This window comes from Mustela nigripes, chromosome 14, assembly GCF_022355385.1.
Source record: "Mustela nigripes isolate SB6536 chromosome 14, MUSNIG.SB6536, whole genome shotgun sequence".
Taxonomy (NCBI): Eukaryota; Metazoa; Chordata; class Mammalia; order Carnivora; family Mustelidae; genus Mustela; species Mustela nigripes.
In genome coordinates, this window is record NC_081570.1 from 57,570,296 (window position 1) to 57,583,724 (window position 13,429).

Below are 13,429 nucleotides of genomic sequence, written 5' to 3' on the forward strand. Positions count from 1 at the left end.
GAATCCATTGTAATATGTAATCCCTATCTTGTGTCTTAGACACCATTACTAAAAAGGTAACCAATTTCAAATTAATGATACAAACCATGAACCTTGCGAATCCATTGTAATATGTAATCCCTATCTTGTGTCTTAACATCATTTCTAATTTTATAATAAATTTAGGCTAAATATTACCCCACTATAGGGAGTTCAGTTAACTGTAAGTGCATTGAAAAGGATGAGAAATGAACACTACCAAATGTTAAGAATTGGTAACAAATTTTTGTAAGCAACATCCTGCCACCTCTCTGCAGATACTGTCACCTCTTCCTGGTGCTCCACCTTTGAAGTGTAAGCACAGGACTGTGGGTAATGCATACTTCTGATCCTCTTTAGTGTAGCAGTCTGGTGCAGTCAACTTGTGTAAAATGCAATTTGACTAAAAAAAGTTCGATTTACCATTTTTAAAGTCATAGCAGTTGATTCATCCAATCATTCATTCAATAAATACTTACTGAGCAACAGTATGTGTTCAGCTATGTGTTGAGCACTTGCTAGATACTGGGAAACAAAAATGAGTAAGATGGTGTCTTACCTTGAAGACCTTTTAGTCTAGTGAGGTAGGAGGCTAAGTGATAGGTAGGTAATTATAATATCATGTATTAAATCACCATGAAGGGATGAAAAGAAGCCACAACCTTGGGAAGATAATTGTAGCATATATGAGGGACAAGGGATTGGTATCCCAGAATATATTTTTGGAAACTCATATAGTCAACAACAAAAGACATACAACACTAAAAAGAATGGTAAAATACAAGGGGAACTAGGAGAGTAAATAAACATTTTTTTAATATAATTTTTTATTTTTTATAAACATATATTTTTATCCCCAGGGGTACAGGTCTGTGAATCACCAGGTTTACACACTTCACAGCACTCACCAAAACACATACCCTCCCCAATGTCCATAATACCACCCCCTTCTCCCAAACCCCCTCCCCACAACAACCCTCAGCTTGTTTTGTGAGATTAAGAGTCACTTATGGTTTGTCTCCCTCCCAATCCCATCTTCTTTCATTTATTCTTCTCGTACCCACTTAAGCCCCCATGTTGCATCACCACTTCCTCATATCAGGGAGATCATATGATAGTTGTCTTTCTCCGCTTGACTTATTTTTAAAAACGAAATACTTTTGTCAATCAGAAATACAAAAAAAAAGATGCTATTTTATAGCTACTAGTCACAAAAATTAAGAAGTCTGAAAAATGTAGGTTGTTTGCAACTATAAGAGCAATGGAAACCTTTTTATAGTTCTCACAGGAATAAAAAGCACAATCAGTTTGGTATCAAATTATCTTATAAAACTGAACATGAACATACCCTACTATGCAAAAATTGCCCTCCTGAGATACTATTCAAGACACTTGTAATATTTATAATAGTAGAAAACTGGAAAAACCCAAATGCCTACCACCAGGAAAGTTTGTAAAAAAAACTCTGCTATTCATGCAGAAAAGTATTTTAAAGCAATGAAAATCAGTTAATCATAATTATGATAATGTGTATAAACTTTCAAAACATAATTTGAGCAAAAAACAAGTTTCAGAAGATGGAACACATCAAAACTATCATATTTATAAATCTCAAAAACAAGCAAAACTAAAAATATATTGTTTAGGCATAAGTACATGAGTCAGAAAACTATTTTTATAAGATAATGGTTAACAAAATTTATCATTATGGTTATCTCTGAAGGGGAGGCTGGAGGTAGGATTAGGGAAGAAATTTGTATTATTCTTGCTGCTGTTTTATTTCTTAAATTGAATGGTGGCTCTTACATTTAGTTCTTAAGTACATGAGTGTTTATTTTATAATTATGTTTCATAACTTGCATATATAATCACATACTTTCTTTGTAACCTAGGTGATGATTTTCCTCTTGATGACTCCTTCAATGTTTTTTAAAATATACATATATATTACCTATCACATTATTTTACCTAAAATGTTTGTTAATGACCTGATTTGCATGTATTACACGTTATTAATCTGCCTATTGGGCAATATTAAGCATAGAAGATAAACATAATGTAGTGTGATTAGTGCTATGAAGTTGGGATCTAGCGCTATGAAAGAATCTGGAAAGGGCACCTGTTCTGTAAAGAAACTGAAGGAAGTTGAGAAGAGTGATGTGAAATAAGGCTGGAGGATAAATAGAAGTCTGATCATGCTGCATTTTATTCTGAAGGAAATAAGAAGAAGAACAGTGAAGTGTTTTAAACAGGGGAAAGCCAAGATTAAATTTTCATTTAAATAACACTTTGATAGCTTTACAGAGAATGAATTGTAGAGGAGAAAGACTGAAGGTGATGGAACCAGTTAGGAAAGTTCTTTTGTAATACAGGGGAGAGTAAATGGAAGCAATGGGTGGTGACAAGAAATGCATAGATTCAATATCTTCTTCAAAGGTGAGCCAACATGATGTTGTGATTGGCTGGACATAGGATATAGGAGATAGATATAAGTCCCATGATTGATACACAGGTTTCTAATTTGGACAAGGGATTGATATTGTGCCATGCACTGAGATTGGAAGTACAAAAAGAGTGATAGGTAGAAGTGGAGGAGGGGAGGTTAACTTAAGTTTTAATGTGTTGATTTGAGGTCTATGTAGAGTATCTGAGATAATGTTTACTGCTTATTTGGATATATTTATCTGAAGTTCAGAAGAGAAATCTTAGCTGAAGATACAAACCTAGTAATTATCAGATACATGTCATAATTAGCTGTGAGTGAGACAGATAGGTGACACAGAACTCCATGGAACACCAACATTTAAAGGATGTTCTTAGGAGGAACAGGAAAGGAATAACTAAAGATTTTACCAGTAGGGTTCTTTCTGACATGAGTTATAGGAAATTCAAGGGAAATAGCCTTGAATGTTAAATACTTAGCTGATTATCAATATCTAGAGTAAGCCTCAGATCTAGTCTTCAGTTTTATAATCTAAATACTTAGGGCTTTTTTCCCTCTCCACTCATAATCATACTGTTGGTTTTATCCTAAAATTGGTTTCTCTCATTATTTTATGTTGGCTGCCAATGACAATTGGAGATACAAGCTTCTGTTTTCAAATCCATCAAGGGAGAGAACCAAATTCCCAATAGCTGTCTGTTACAAGAGGAACATTTCAACCCTAAATCTCTCAACAAACCTCTTCTTATATCTCACTGATCCAAAACAACTAAGGACTTCCTATCCCTAGCAAGTCTATGGAATTATATTATTGGCTTTGACTAATCAGTTGGAGTAGAATATATAGGGCCCTCAACTCCAATGACCACTAAAAAACTAGAAGGAAATGTTTTAAGGAAGGAGTGGTCAGCAGTTCACATTATGTGAAAAAATCAAGCAAGGTAAGTATGACTAAAGGCTCTTTGGATTTAGAAACATAGAGGTCATAGGTGGCCTTGGCAAAAGCAGTTTACTTAACTGATGGAGTGGAATCCATTGGAACTTACATTAAGGAGCAGATAAACATAGAAGCCTAAAAAACTCAAGAAAGGAGCTTCCACTTGGAAGGAATGAGACAATTATAGTAGATCTAAAAAAGGATGTAAGGAAGCCAGAAAGAATATTTAAGATGACAGACTCCTGATCATATTTGAAGACTGATGAGAAGCTATTGATGAAGAGAAAATTGAAAATCTCAGAGAAGAAAGGAGGGGAATCTACTTATTAATGAGGAAAGATAAGAGGATGAATGTGATGGCAGACAGTTGAAGGAATACCTATCAGAGTCGAGGGGAGGTTGCCTGACCAAAGGCAGGAACTATATCCACTTGCATAGTTGCAAAGTTCTACTATAATATTCCCATAAAAGAAGATTCATTCACTTATTACTCTAAGTGGAATTAACAGGTATTTACATTATCCTCCATATATCCATTTTATCTGAAATCTATCTTCAAACTCCCTAATATTATGTTTAATCATATCATTAATACAAATCATAATGATCATTTGTTTGCTTCTCTATTTACTTTAAGAACCCCATGCAATCCTGTATTGATTAAACACTTGTGAGGTTGTTGATCTTATTGAAGACTAAATAATTGCTTAATCTATCTGAGAACTTCATAATTTTTTATATGTCTTGTCAAATGTGAAATACATAGCATGTCTTTCATATATAAGCTCATTTGTATCTTCTTCTTACTATCATGATGTGCATTTTCAGACTACCCCCAAGTTATGGCTCTTTGGTCTAAAATATGAGACTGTAGAACATACAGATGTTCACCTATTATCATACAGAGTAGAAAATATAAAGAATGCTCTAAATTTTCAAATATAGTTTTTTATTATATAATAATTGAATATAGTAAGTTAATATTCAGTGAAAAGCAACCTTAAAAAATGAAAATGATAATGGAATTATTAGTCTGTGCTGCAGAATTTACTGAGATAGCTATGAAAATTATACTCTTATTTATTGGTTTTATATTTCATTATACAATGAATGTTTTTAAAAATCAATATTACTTTTGCAGTTGAAGTGAGTAGTCATTAAGCTAGACAGACTGAGAATGGAAAATTAAAAATTGAACTACAAATAGAATAGGAAATCAAAAGAGAATAAGTAGTGAAGAAGTCTTAGCCAGTTCCATTTGCATGTATTTCTTAAAGTCTCTGTATTAAACTTTTTTTCATGTTATTGCTATGCCTAGAGATACAGCTCTGTTACTACTGTGATACTCCAACTGTGCGACATTAGTGCTGTGATACTGCTGTGCTCAGAAACCACTGTGATGCTTCAGAGATTTGGTGGGAAACACAGTTTTAGAAAGATTTTGATTGAACTGTGGCTCTCTGTTCTGGTTATCACAGCTCTTTTGTTGATCCAATATTGGTAGTACTCATGGGTATGCCTATAAGTACTCCAGGCACTAAAGGAGCACAGATTTGGGTACTCTCCAACACATAAAATTTTTTAGACACACAAAATAATTAGACAAAGATCATCAACCAGAAAAATTTTGTTCTTTATTGCCTGTTTTTGTCCTTAGTACCTGAGCGTGGCTAATGTTGAGTGTGTTAAATCCTGAGTTGGCTTTTTGGTTTGTTCATTTTCTTTTTTTCTGAGTGGCAAGAGGTGGAATTTAAGTGACTTATTTTTTTGATGATGTAATAGTAGGTGGTAGTTTTCAATTCTCTCTTGCTCTGTCAGTGTCCAAAATCTCAAATTCTAAATGTCCATTAATTCAAAAAGTCTGGGAGTCATTACTAGAAGAACATGTCACAGCTATGTAAATCTCCCTCTGAATTCCAAGTCGTACTACTCAAGCACTTTAAGAGTTGTTATTAAAAACTCTTCAGTGGCTGAAAACAACAGTGGTTTCAGGAGCATTTGTATGTTAGACTCCCACCACATCTCTGCATTAACTGCTGTAGTCTCTGGGATTATGCTGCAGTCACCCTACATAAGAACTGCATAAATCATCCTTCATAAGAACTATTATGTACCATATATTAAATATTACTCTGTGTCAGGCATAGATGTTTTCATGTATTTCTTCATCTAATTCCTATGACAACCATATCCTATAAGTACTATTATTTTCATCCATTGTATGAAGAAACTGAATTTCTCAGAGACATGGAGTTTAGGTTAGATTACTTGCCAAGATTTCACAGGTGACTAAATATTTTAGATTACTCTCCTACACATAAGAAAAAATAGTAGGAAGGTCATAGTATAAAACATAAGTGAAAAAATTTTCATTTTAAAGTCAGACATTAGGGGTACCTGGGAGGCTCAGTCGGTTAAGCTCCTGCCTTCCATTCAGGCCATGATCTCAAGGTCCTGGGATCGAGCCCCCACCTCCGGCTCAGGCAGGAGTCTGTTTCTCCCTCTCCCTCTGCTCCTCCCCCTGCTCTTACTCTGTTTCTCTCTCTCTCTCTCTTTCTTTGTATCTCAAATAAATAAATAAAATCTTCAAAGAAAAATAAAAAATAATAAAAAATAAATTCAGACATTATACCCTGATTTGGCAGAATCCTTCCACAGGAATGACAAGGTTGTTTTTCTTAGTTCTGAAATGACAAACTCTTTTGAGAATATTGAGAGTCTTAAAAAAATGTGGAGAGTCTTAAGGTTGAATATCCCTGAGAGATATAAAACTGAAGGATAAAACAATGCTGGAGCAGAAAAGCATTGCAGCAAAAAGGCTAAAGTAGCGTATTAAAACAAATGAAACTTAAAACATTTCCTCCTGAAAAGGATAACCAAGAAACTTTAAAATCCTACTGATATTAAATCTGAAATTTTTTTTTATATGTAAAGAATAGACATTCAAAAGTCTCTTTTAATATTAGTGACTCTTCGCTCCCCATGTGTCTGTTTTCCTAGGTTAAATAGATAATGACTTGGCAGCTAGGATAATAAAGATCGGTATCAAGGGTCAACATCAGAATGGACACAGATGAAAAGAAAATCATAAAAATGCAGCTAATTTAGTCTTGGCTCACAAACTTTACCCTCATGCTGAATCTGCCCGTGATTTTCTCCCCTCTACAATGCCAGCCCAGCCATTAAGGGCTTCATGATTGCCAGCTGCTTGTCATCTCTGAGGCATGCCCAGGAACTCATTAGGAGAAACTTAAATAAATGTAAGAGAAATTATATGGGGTTTTTGATCATTTTCATGTCCTTTTTATCCTTTCTTTCCCAGGCTCCCAAACTGAAATTTTTGCTTTTCAGATCATATGAATTATTAAAAAGTTATTTAATTAAGTTTCTGGGAAGGAATACTCATTCCTTATTTTAATTTTGGCATTTCTCCTATATCTTAGTATATTTTACCATTTCTTTCTATACATATTTAGAAAGAAAAGATTCAAAATACCTTCTGAAAATCTCATGTTGTGTTGCTGTTGACCATATGGTCAAGACATAATTTTTGTTTTAAAACAACTAAATTAGGAGCACCTGGGTGGCTCATTTGGTTAAGCATCCAACTCAATTTTGGCTCAGGTCATGATCTCAGGGCCTGCTTCAGATTCTCTCTCTCGGGGCACCTGGATGGCTCAGTGGGTTAAAGCCTCTGCCTTTGGCTTGGGTCATCATCCCAGGGTCCTGGGACTGAGCCCCGTGTCGGGCTCTCTGCTTGGCAGGGGGGCCTGCTTCCCTTCCTCTCTCTCTGCCTGCCTCTCTGCCTGTCAAATAAATAAATAAAATAAAATCTTTAAAAAAAAAAAAAAAAGATTCTCTCTCCCTCTCCTACTGCCCCTCCCCTGCCCCCACCAAAGAACAACGACAACAAAAAAACTGAATCAAATTTCTATTAGAACTGGTTTTTCATTTGGTAACAAAAGTCAAACTATTCAAAAAGAAGTTTTCAAAAAAGTGAGAATAAATTGATCATTTTTAAATAAGAAGTAGACATTTTAAAATGTGACATATGAAAATTAACCTATTATATTTAGTAATTTAAATAAAAGCATCCTAGTGTTATGCCACAAATATCTTATTTAAATCATATAACCATTAAGTTGTAGTCATTAACAAGTAACTTGCTCCAGACCTTTTCTATTAAAAGCAAATATTGCTACCCACACTCTCTATATATATATGGAACAAAAATAAAAATAACAACAATTCTTGGCTTTTGTAATTTTGCTGAGACACATAGTGCTGTTGGAATCCCCTATATCAAATGCAAGGGAGAGAATGGATATAGCTTGCTTACATGGAAAGAGTGGAAAGTCTAGAATAGATAAGAAAGTTGAATATTTAAATACTGGAAAAAGTAGGGATGGCAGAAAGTAGAGTAAGATCTACACTGTAAAAGAGCGAGTCAACGTATGCTTGGGTGGTACAGTTAGCTAAGCATCTGACTTTTGGTTTTGGCTCAGGTCAAGATCTCAGGGTCCTGGGATGAAGCCTCACAGGCTCTGTGCTCAGCATGGAGCCTACTTGAGATTCTCTCTCCCTCTCCTTCTACATTCCCACTTGTGCAATCTCCCTTTCTCTCTCTCCCAAATAAATAAATCTTTAAAGAGAGAGAGAGAGAGAGCCAGTCAAGATGTGGAAGAAACAGGAAGATCAACCCAGTAAACCTTGCATATAAGGGATAATAAGATACAGAGAAATAGAAATGTTTCTCATTTCCATCAACTATGTCAGAGTCAGAAATATCTGTTCTAGTCTAAAATAAAACTGAAATGAAAAAAAAAATTCTGAAACCTTAGTAATTGTCAATTCTTTAGCTAAACTCTCCTTTTATACAGAAAGAAATATATCAGGTAGAGTAGGTTTTGCCTGAGACTTTGTATTTTTTCCCTCCCAAAGCAATGTACATTATTGACAGTGAAGAACCTCCAGGAGCAATGCCTTGACTTCATCAGTCCATAAGCAAATGAGAACAACTTTCCCAATCACTGTGAGTAATGCCAAGCACAATCCTGGCTCCCACTTTTTTGCTTCTCTTTCCCAGTCCTCATTTTTTCTCCTCTGCTAGAAGCAAATTTTGTACTGGTCAGAGTAAATTTTTCTTCAATTTTTTTGGTAGACTGGGCCATCACTGAAACTCAAGAACAGATTGGACTCCTTTATATAGACATTTTGAACTCCAAACATTTTTCTGAACATTAGGAAAAGGTCTTTCTGAGTCACCTGGTAGGTTGAGACTCTCCTCGCTTCCCTCATCCTCTTCCTGTCTCCTTCACTGGCAGTGGCGTCACTTAGGGCTCTGTATTGAGCAATGTGAAGACTGCAGTGATATCCACGGTGATGGCAGTCTTCCACAAGGGCTGCTGAGCTTCAGGAAGAAGTAGCAGCCAAACCCATCTACTGTCAGTGAGCTCTGCCCAAACAAGAATTGAGTCATTGAAAGGGCAAATTGATGAAGTCATACAATTACAGATTTTTAAATTATAAAAAGGAGAGGGGAACAGTGGGAAGATACCAAATATATGAACCTTTATCCCTAGCAGGACCCTGAAAATGACTGTCAGATCTACAGTAATGCAACCCTGCTTTTCTTAGAGTTTTGGTGTCCAGAAATAATTTGAAACTTATTATTTGCATAAACAGTAAGTAGCCACTCATTAATTTTACCCTTTGATTGTAAAACAAGTTTTAAGCAACATACCAGTTGCCTAGGAGGCACACATTGCCACCCTCACATAAATATCCTTCCAGGTTAAAAGGGGTGAGGAGTAGAAGTAGGTAGGTAAATTATCTCTTCTATGGCTTTTGTGGCTAGGTAGCAATTTGTGATAATATTGTTAGGCATCCACCAATTACTCCCTGAAGGCTTTTTGAAATTTCTGATGCTTATATTTAGTGACTGTATTGAGAACATTCACTATCTTCCCCTGCTTAAAACATATATTCTTCTTTCTCTACTAGAATAGTCTCAACATGGTCTTAATGGCATAACTATTAGTTATTTTTCCAGAACAAGATAAAAATGAACTACTAGAGGTTAAGTTAAAATACGTACGCCAATCCAAAGAGCAATACTAGGAGTTGTAAGCTAAGGGCTCAAATCTAGCCTTGAGAATTTCACATTGCACTCCTTTTATGTCACCAGAATCAGAACTGTTATTCAGATGGACTCTTTTAAAACCCAGCTTATTGATTGACTAACATGTTACCTTTTCCAGTAAATCAATGTGGCCATGTCTTTCCCTAAATTAGAGAAATAAGAATGAATATATCCTATGAGATCCAATGCCCCCATAATTGTGAATTATTCATATAAGAGAAAGAAGCCGAAATAAATATAAAGATTTGCTTGTTAAACAATAACTAATTGTCAAAGCAAGAGTATGTGGCCTGTAGGAAATCAAAAATTTCATGAAAAGGGCATGCACCAGATGCAGTACCATGTCCTTGGTAACACCTGAATCAGGAAGGATTTGAAGAAATCAATGACATAATTTTCTCTATTTAATGACCCATTTCAAATATATATTTTATTAATGCAAACAGGATGATGTATTTTAAAAAAAAAAACATTTTAAGAGCTTTCAGATTAATTCTGAACTAGTTGTCATGGTTTTTTTTTAAAGATTTTATTTATTTGACAGAGGGAGATCACAAGTAGGCAGAGAAGCAGACAGAGACAGAGAGGGAAGCAGGCTCCCCGCTGAGTAGAGAGCCGATGCAGGGCTCGATCCCAGGACCCTAAGATCGTGACCTGAGCCAAAGGCAGAGGCTTAACCCACTGAGCCACCCAGGTGCCCCAGATGATGTATTTTTAATCAATTAATTTTAGTACTATTTTTTTTAATTTTTTATTTTTGATAAACATATATTTTTATCCCCAGGGGTACAGGTCTGTGAATCACCAGGTTTACACACTTCACAGCACTCACCAAATCACATACCCTCCCCAATGTCCATAATCCCACCCCCTTCTCCCAAACCCCCTGCCCCCGGCAACCCTCAGTTTGTTTTGTGAGATTAAGAGTCACTTATGCTTTGTCTCCCTCCCAATCCCATCTTTAACTCAGATTTTTATTACTATTATGGAATGAAGTTTGTTCTCAAAAATAATGCAGATAGGAGGTTGTGGAAATGTGAATGGAAAAAAGTCTCTAACTTAAAGCAAAAGTGACAGTTGAATAAAATAGTGTTCAGTTTCACAGTTGCTTTTTAAAATTCTTTTACTCAAACAGCATTAGTTCTTTAACTTCCAGAGTACATCCTTCTATCTCCTAATATCAGTACCACAATACAGCTGTCTCCAGTAGTGAAAGACATCACAACATCACTGTCATAAAATCAGGAGATTGTTCTCATCCGGATTGACCCTAAATTATTTCCTCAATTAAAGTGCAAACCCAAAGAGTGTCTATCAAACGACTATTAAGTCAGAAGTAAAGGAGGAAAAAAAAAAAATACCTTGCCACAAATTAAAACAATAGAATAGGGGCGCCTGGGTGGCTCAGTGGGTTAAGCCTCTGCCTTCGGTTCAGGTCATGATCTCATGATCTCAGGGTCCTGGGATCGAGCTCCACATCGGGCTCTCTGCTCAGCGGGGAGCCTGTTTCCTTCTCTCTCTCTGCCTGCCTCTCTGTCTATTTGTGATCTCTCTCTGTCAAATAAATAAATAAAATCTTTTTAAAAAAATAAAATAAAAATAAAACAATAGAATAGCAGGCTAAAACTATTTATTTCTTAAAATCCTGACATAGGTGTTCTTTCAGACAAATGACTGTTCTACTTCAGAAAATTGAAATAACTCAATAACATTTATACTGTCTTCATTTTAAAAGAAATATAAAAGCAAAAGAAAAGTGCAAAATTAACCCAATGTGATAAAAATGTCCATGACTGTATGTAATTTGAAGAGCTAAACAACATGACACCTGGCAGATGATCAAGGATTATTGCCAAATAGAAGATATCAAAATACTAAGATTCCATTTCTTGCCACTTGGTTTTTGTCTTATTTAGTCTACTATCTAAAGTTTCTTAGAAGTCTTAAGGGTGAAAGGGAAAATTGTCAATTTTTTGTTGTTACTATTAACATCTTTCTTTTATTTTATTTCAAGAATGTGTAAGTTAGCACCATCACAAAACAAAATGTAGGCTGAAAATGTCCGGTAGCTCCAATGTCATCATTTTTGCTATTATGGATCCTTTGTTGTTTTTCCATTTGGTTAATAATTTCCAGTTTCATAGCTGTGTTTTATAAACTGACATTTAATCATAAAAGAATATGCTTATGAGATTCAATAAGCAGGAAACGATTGTCTGCACACATCAGCCAGCTCTCATCCTAAGGCCCATGCATTGAAGGGAAAGGCCTTACTGCCCTTTTTATCTGTCATTTGGAGCACTGGAGTATATGACCGGTTTTTTACTCTAAAAAACTTTGTCAATGAATATTTTGAGTAACGCCCCTCCCAAAATTTTGCACTGTGCTGGCAGAATGTAATGTCACACAGTCCTCAGGGCAGAGGAAAGAACATCTTCCTGCCTCCTTTCTTTTAAGCTTCAGAGCCCCGTTCCAAGTTGCCCCCTAATGCCCAAATGGGAGAACATAGATTTTTGGCGTCAGAACTGCCCTAACTGAATATTAAAAAGGAGAGAGAAAGGGAGAAGGAAAAATAGTTTGGTTATCACATTTGGTTATCGAAGCTTAATAGTTTGGTTATCATGATCGTAGAACAATTATCTCTAATACACGGTGGACTGTATCATGATGCTTAACATAGACATTCTTAACAAGACATTCTCATATCATCTTCAAAACAACCTTATTAGACAAGGAGCCAGAGGCATAGAATTGAGGAACGCAAAACTGGAGCCCAGTAATGTCGTCTTCTAGAGCCTGGTCTAATCACTATGTTATACTCTTACTATATCCCTCCCACTCCACTCAACCAAAAAAATTTAGAAAACATTATAACAAAGCCCTGTTGAAATAGTAAGTAACCCTCAATATCAGGAATATATCTGGTATATAGTTAGCTAGGACTTTTTGCCACAAGTTGGTACTGTTTCTTCTGTTCCTCGTTCAGAAGAAAGAAAGAAACTCTGGCACCAGTGATGTGCTTAAAAATGAATTTTGAGTCCTCTTCAACTTGTTTTTCTTGACCCAGCAGTATATTAGTTATTCTTAAATGCACTTGTTTACTAAATCTTCATTTTCTTTAATCTGACACATTTACAAATTCTTTACTTTTGTGAATCTCAGAAGGAACAGAATCAGGAGCCCTAAGCAGGACCGAAAATTACCTACGGATTCTTCCATCATGTTGAATTTAGTTCATTTTGTTAATTTTGTTTCTCAGTGATTTAGCCTGTCAAACTTCCTAATTATATCATCTAAGATTCCAGCCACCACTTCCTGTTTAATATTGTCTCCATCTTCCAAAAAATAACCTAAATCCTGTCACCAAAAACCACTGGTAAAAGTGACAAAACTGCACTGAATATTGAATCAATCACTGGAAAATGACAATTACACTAAAGCATAAAAACTAAGCTATGCACTAACCTGTGTGTGGGGGGGGAGATCTGTCTTTTTAAGATCTTGTACTCTTTCTCTCTCTCTCTTTTTGTCAGGAGTGCAAAAGAAACTGTGAGCTTAACTTTCTTTAATTGGCCCTTGGGAATTTTAAGCTTTTTTTTTTTTTTAATTTTATTTATTTATTTGACAGACAGAGATAACAGCTCTGCAGAGAAGCAGGCAGAGAGAGAAGGAAGCAGGCTCCCTGCTGAGCAGAGAGCCAGATGAGGGGCTGGATCCCAGGACCCTGGGATCATGACCTGAGCCAAAGGCAGAGGCTTTAACCCACTGAGCCACGCAGGCACCCCGTGAATTTTAAGCTTTGCTGTTGAGTTTCCATCTTAGGGAAAAAAGGACATTGATGCGTACCTTCTAGAATGGTTCTAAAAATTAAGATCGTGATATAAAATAC

The 13,429-nt window shown here is 35.7% G+C and overlaps 1 protein-coding gene across 3 annotated transcripts in view; it reads left to right on the top strand.

Moving 5' to 3' along the window:
* The window catches only part of LRRC7 (leucine rich repeat containing 7), a 432,771-nt gene that overhangs the window by 362,365 nt on the left and 56,977 nt on the right, over window positions 1-13,429 (top strand). The gene's annotated exons all lie outside the window — the stretch shown is intronic.